The sequence below is a fragment of the Gopherus evgoodei genome, chromosome 7 (assembly GCF_007399415.2).
Source record: "Gopherus evgoodei ecotype Sinaloan lineage chromosome 7, rGopEvg1_v1.p, whole genome shotgun sequence".
Lineage (NCBI taxonomy): Eukaryota > Metazoa > Chordata > Testudines > Testudinidae > Gopherus > Gopherus evgoodei.
Genome location: NC_044328.1, coordinates 61,039,429 through 61,045,428, shown reverse-complemented (window position 1 = coordinate 61,045,428; position 6,000 = coordinate 61,039,429).

The following is a 6,000-nucleotide window of genomic DNA, read 5'->3' as shown; positions in this document are numbered from 1 at the left end:
TTGAATTTAGCTAGCGTGGGTAACAACAACCATGAAGACAGTGCAACACGGACTCCAGAACGGGTAGTACAAGCCTGGCACAGACAATGGATACGTGTTTAGCCCACTAGCCTACTCTGAAGCCCACTCTGCTCTGTCTTTGCTCACAGTGTTATGCTCATACAATGCACACAGGATCTTTATTGAGGAAGGCAAATACGCAACATTTATTGAAAATACAACAGTTAGCATATGCTTTTCAGTCACACACACACACACACACACACACACACACACACACACACACACACACACACACACACACACACACACACACACACAGAGTCCTGCCAGTGATGTTCATAGTTACCAGTTTGTTGGAGCTCAAGTCAATCTAATGGCCAGTTAGATTGAGCACGAGTGTGGAGCTGGGCTCTTGTTGGTTGCACTCCGATGCTCCTGGAGTGTGGCAAGACAAACCCAAAGTCCCATGTTCTTATAGGGTTTTTTTCTTTGTTGAAGTCTATGGATTTTGCTGTGTCAGTTTGTGATCGGTTACTTCTTAATTGGTGTAAACTTTCCAATACACCTCCGAGACGGTCATCCTGTCCTTTGTTCTGATTTCATCAATTGTCCTTAGGAGTGCCAGCCTTCACCTCAGGGTCGTCAATCTGCCCTTTATTATGGATGTGCGTTGATGATTCTTTGATGTCCTTAAAGTCTCTTTACCTCTTCTTCCTTGACTCTGGCTATAACAATGGCCTTCACATTTTATCTTTTCCTAATGCATACATTCCTCATTCACACAAACAGATGGAGAATACAAACAGTAGTATTTTATATCGAGCAAAAAGGCATTGCAAATTACAATCAATAACCAAGATAATTTACATTGAGACCCAGGCCTTCAATGTTTCTCTAATATACTTAACATAGACATAATAGAGAATCCTGTCTCTTACTCACTAAATCTTAAAACAAAGAGTTAAAGAGGGCCCAATTTGTAATGCATGTGAGAAAACAGAATCTCATAGTCCCAGAAGGTCATTTCTTTCTGCTTTTCAAAAAGGGTGGCTAGCAGGATAAAATCAAATTATACATTAATTCTTGTAGTGCTATAGAAAATCCTATTCTTACAACAGTGTTACACATGCAAGCTCAATTCAAGTGAGCTTGGGTAGGCCAGCCCGTGCACATCGTTTGCTGGGAAGACCTACCCCAAGGAAAAAATGGCTAACACAATATTCAGGTTTGGGGTAAGGACAAGTTCTGCTTTTGGTGAAGCTTCGGAGCTTTGCTATGCTAAAGCTTTGTGAAAGACTGGGCTGCAGACCCAGTTATGTTGGAGGACAAATGAAAAATCAGTACCTACTTGAAAAGCTTCCAACTCCTCAAATCTCCCCACCCCAGCTCTGCAGAGTGAATTCTCCAGTCCTATGCAGGAAACAGATTTCCTTGACTGTTAAAATATAGTAACGTTGCAACCTGCTGTGTGTTCGGGGAAGGCTATATTGGCAAAGATCTGAAAGTAACTGCTACATCACTGTCTTGTGATGTGCTGTTGTGCCCATGTGGGTCACTGCACTGAAGATGTAACCTTATGCACTGCACCCTAAGTAAGCTACGGCGAGATTATATATTTAAATTAAATATTTTTAATTAAAGCAAAAGTCTGTAGTCCCACAACAGTATGAGCTTGTTTGCAATACGTAATATATCATAAGAACGGCCACACTGGATCACACCAATGGTCCATTTAGCCCAGTATCCTGTCTTCCAACTGTGGCCAATGCCAAATGCCTCAGAGGGAATGAACAGAACAGGTAAACATCAAGTGATCCATCCCATTGCCCATTCCCAGCTTCTGGCAAACATCAAAATATTTGTTGTCATTTGAAGAATGGACTCATCTGAGAAGTTTTTCTGTCTTCCTTTTTATGAAGTTATGCAACAAACACCCTTAACCCCTAATTATAAAATGTTTTTGATGTTTAAAATGCTCTGGCAGATTTCATGAACAATACCCAATCACTCCAGCAGCTCATGGACACTTAAATTACCTAAGGAAAAAACTATTCAGAAACATTTCTGTTATGGAAAAACTATGTAATGCAGTGATCCCCAACCTTTTTGTGGCCAGTAGCACATTCATGTTTTCAGAAGAGTGTGGTGGGTGCCAACAATTTTTCAAGGCTTATTTTGTATTTGTACACTAAATAATACGAAAGATGTCATATTTAATAGTACATAATATATGAATCCATAACATAAAAAGGGTAATTTTACATGTAAAAGGTATTAATTAAATTATTAGGCAATTACTCTTTCATCTTACCATGTGAATTTGCTCTTTTTTATCTACCTATAAGAAAAATTAAGGAGTCTTTACAAAATAAATATCATAAACAGTTTTCATCTTATTTATTTTAAAAAAAAGTAAAACATTGAATTGCTAGGCCAAATATATTTATTATTCTTAATTTAACATAGAATGAAGCCTGCAGCCCCGACGTTCTCTGTCCCTGGCAGGGGTGGGGCCGCTGCTTCTCTCTGGCTTTGAAGCCGTGGCTTGGAGCCTGCCGGGAACAGAGAACACCAGCGCCCGCAGCCTGCAGCCCCGGAGAAGCTGGAGAGAAGCTGCGGCCCTACACCTGCCAGGGACAGAGAACTCCGGGGCTGCAGGCGCTGGTGTTCTATGTCCCCAACAGGCACGGGGCCGCGGCTTCAAAGCCAGAGAGAAGCAGTGGCCCTGCCCCTGCCAGGGACAGAGAACACAAGGCCTGCCTAGTGCCCAGCAGGGGAGAGAAGCCACTGCCCGTGCCTGCTGGGGACAGAGTACTCTGGGGCTGCAGGCTGCACGCCTGCCTGGGACAGAGAACACTGCAGCCTGCAGCCCTGGAGTTCTCTGTCCCCAGCAGACGCGGGGCCGTGGCTTCTCTCCCCTGCTGGGCACTAGACAGGTGCACATAAATGCCCCAGCGGGCACCATGGTGCCCACGGGCACGTGTTGGGTACCACTGATGTAATGGGTTTTTCTCAACCACTGATGGATTACATAATAGCAGAGAGAGACAAAACAAGTCCATGGAGCATGAGACATTTGCAGAGATTATTCCATTTGACCTCCATTATGGTCATGTGATTTGTATAAATGTAGCAGACAATGGATAAAAATCATGCTCTAGCTGATAGTCAAGGAGTAGTATGCTGGACTGCCTGCCCCTTCGGTGGTGTATGGCATGATGTGACCATCAAGCACTTTGTGGTAGCTTCTTTGTGGAGATCTGGTACTGAAGGCTGCATTCTGCACATTTGTTATGTCATAGCTGTTACAGCTGGCTTAAAATGTGCTGTCTGGTAATACTTGGTCAGAGGTTTATCTTTCATGCAAAGATGTTGATGCTTCTCACAGTCCTTGTTCAGAAATTATTTCTTGTGCTAACTGCTTCTACTTTTGTTTGATTGTTTTGTTGAGATTTTCAAATGATTTGAGATTATGTCTTTTTATGGAATCAAAGACGTCTCTCTCACTCCTTTGCGGCCTGCTGGTTAAAAACTACTTCACATTCCTTGTGTGACATTCTCTCTTATCATGCACAAACTTTCTGCAATTTCAAGTGTGGTCACAGTAGACGATGCAGTGTCCACAAGTAGCAATCTGTTGCCTGGGATTGTTCCGGGTTCACTGCTAAAAGGATTTGTCATTCTTTCAGTCACAGTGTTTACAGTTTCTTGTTTAGGAGTTTCATCTGCAGCAGATAGCACAAGAAATAACAGCTGACAGTTATTGCCCAGTCCTGAGATGTTGACAGCCAAGGTCTGATAAAATATAAGTTGGCATCTTTCCCTCTTCAACTTGAATGGATCTCTAAGAAAGACTCAAAAAAGCAACACCGTCTTAGCAGGAGAAAAATCTGTCGATGTTTGAGCTACCACCATCCAGTGAACCAACGTCAGCTATTATTGACCTCATGATCATCTGCAGATGATGTGCACTAATACTGTAATATATAAAACTTTTGGGGAACTGTCCAATCAGCTGCTGACCATTATCCTTGGACTAAAATGTTAATACACTGCTGTTGGGTGGTGACAATTACGCCAATGAAGAATCAATCAAATCTGGTGAGAGAGAGCCCACATTGTCCAAATGCAAGTGTCATAAACAGATAGCTAAGGGTTAATGTCTCTTTCACCTGAAACACCTGACCAGAAAACCAATCAGGAAACCGGATTTTTTCAACTTTGGGTGGAGGGAAGTGTGTCTCTGAGTCTTTTGTCTGCCTGCCTGCTTCTCTGAGCTTTGGAGAAGTACTTTCTACTTTCTAGTCTTCTGTTTCTAAGAGTAAGGACAAAGAGATCAGATAGTAAGTTATATGGTTTCTTTTCTTTGGTATTTGCATGAATATAAGTGCTGGAATGCTTTGATTTGTATTCTTTTTGAATAAGGCTGTTTATTCAATATTCTTTTAAGCAATTGACCCTGTGTTGTATCATCTTAATACAGAGAGAACATTTGTATTTTTTCTTGCTTTTTTATATAAAGTTTTCTTTTAAGACCTGTTGGAGTTTTTCTTTACTTCAGGGAAATTAAGTCTGTACTCACCAGGGAATTGGTGGGAGGAAGAAATCAGGGGAAAGCTGTGTGTTGGATTGCTAGCCTGATTTTGCATTTCCTCTGGGTGAAGAGGAAAGTGCTTTTGTTCCAGGATTGGGAACGGAGAGGGGGACTCACTCTGCGTAGTTTCACAGAGCTTGTGTCTGTGTATCTCTCCAGGAGCACCTGGAGGGGGGAAGGGAATCAGGATTATTTCCCTTTGTTGTGAGACTCAAGGGATTTGGGTCTTGTGGTCCCCAGGGAAGGTTTTTCAGGGGGACCAGAGTGCCCCAAAACACTCTAATTTTTTGGGTGGTGGCAGCAGTACCAGGTCCAAGCTGGTAACTAAGCTTGGAGGTTTTCATGCTAACCCCCAAATTTTGGACGCTAAGGTCCAGAATCTGGGAATAAGGTTATGATAGCAAGACGTTCAGAAACCCACTTTGTTTTCCGTCATATCAAAGCAACATTTGAAGATATCAAATTCAAAGAATAAACCAAACACTGCAAATTTTCAGCTCAGTGACTGGTCATGGAGTGTGAATGGAGGTTGTCACCTCATTGTGAAGTAAACCTTGCTGTTGGGTTTTGCGACATTGCATGAGCAGTGAAAATAGTGCCTGGCAACCATTCTGCAATAGCAGAACTCGAGGCAGTTCACGAGGAAGCAGATTCATGTCTGTTTTTGCACATTAGCACAAAGCAAACTGTCAGAGCAAACAGGGTGCTAATGTGGAGACTGGACTTGGATGTTGCATCTATGTGCCCAAGATATTGCTCTGTTTCTGGGGTACATATCTATTCAGAAGAGGTTTTGGCTAAAAGAAGGGATTCATTCTCACACATGGAGTGGCTACGGAGCTAAGAATGGACATGTCTTATGCTGCCAAACATTCATGCAGTCAACGGATGTGACTCTACTTCAGCTTTCATTGGCATGGGAAAAAAAGATGGCTGAAGACAGCAGATGAACACCCAGAGCTAATGGAGGGTTTGAAGCATCTTGGAAGCAGGACATCTCAGACTGCTTCTGTCTATTCGTCTCCCTGATATCTTTGTTATACTGTAGTAAGAAACACACATTTTTGGATAATGTGTACTATGAGTTGTTTGCTAAGAAAAACAAAACAAGTGAGAAACTGCCACTGACAATGGACTCCTTCAGGCAGTACCTGAAACGTGCAAATTATCAGTCATATATATAGACTCATGCAACAGTTCAGTATTCTCAAGTGTCCCCTGTCAACAACAGATAGGTGATAGATAGCTCAGGACATCTTGTTCCTAAAATAAAGGTTCTGCGGTCACAACTCAATGGTCCCCTCCCCTTAGGGAGACCCCTGGGAAGGCAGATCAGCACTGTATACTGCTAACGCTGTTGCAAGCATCGCAAAGCATTTTGGGGAGGGTTAAAGATGTGTGAG